This window comes from Octopus bimaculoides, chromosome 9, assembly GCF_001194135.2.
Source record: "Octopus bimaculoides isolate UCB-OBI-ISO-001 chromosome 9, ASM119413v2, whole genome shotgun sequence".
Classification (NCBI taxonomy): Eukaryota; Metazoa; Mollusca; class Cephalopoda; order Octopoda; family Octopodidae; genus Octopus; species Octopus bimaculoides.
The window spans coordinates 31442183-31442927 of record NC_068989.1 but is presented as its reverse complement, the minus strand read 5'-3'; positions in this window follow the sequence as shown (position 1 = coordinate 31442927).

The following is a 745-nucleotide window of genomic DNA, read 5'->3' as shown; positions in this document are numbered from 1 at the left end:
AATATTTACCATTTCAAGTCATCACTAAAAACAAAGCTCATCAATTTTTGAATGAAATAATAATTTTATTCTTTTATTCTAAGTTGTAAATTTTGCCCGAGAAATAAAGCAAATAATCATTAAATGCATTGTTAAAAATCTGCAACTCGATAGCAAATATCTCCAAATTGATTAGAAATGCATAAATTTAATAATAACAATGTTTTTGAGATTCCGGTTCGAATGACATGAGTGTTTTTGTTTCACTATTGACACGTAATACTTAAATAGTGGAGGAGATATGATGTTGCTGTGGGCTGGAAGTATGCAAGAAGTTAATTTGTTTTTACTAAAACACAACCGGGACCCTGAGTAAGGCATGTGTAAAATTTGAATGAAATTGGTTGTGTAGTTCTGGAGTTTTAGGGATTCACACATACACACACACACACACACACACACACACACACACACACACACACACACACACACACACACACACACACACACACACACACACACACACACACATACATACATTCTCAATTTTATATATATATGGATTAGGAAACTCTTTCTTTTCTACAAATTTCATACTTGTCGACCTTATATTATTATTATCATTATCTTATGATATTTACTTTGTATTATATTATACTCGTTTATTGTGCTTTTAATTATTAATTTTTCTATATGTGACAGTGGATTTTCTTTTACCTAAAACTATATATTTATATATATTTTACTCTGTGAAACTTAATTTAAT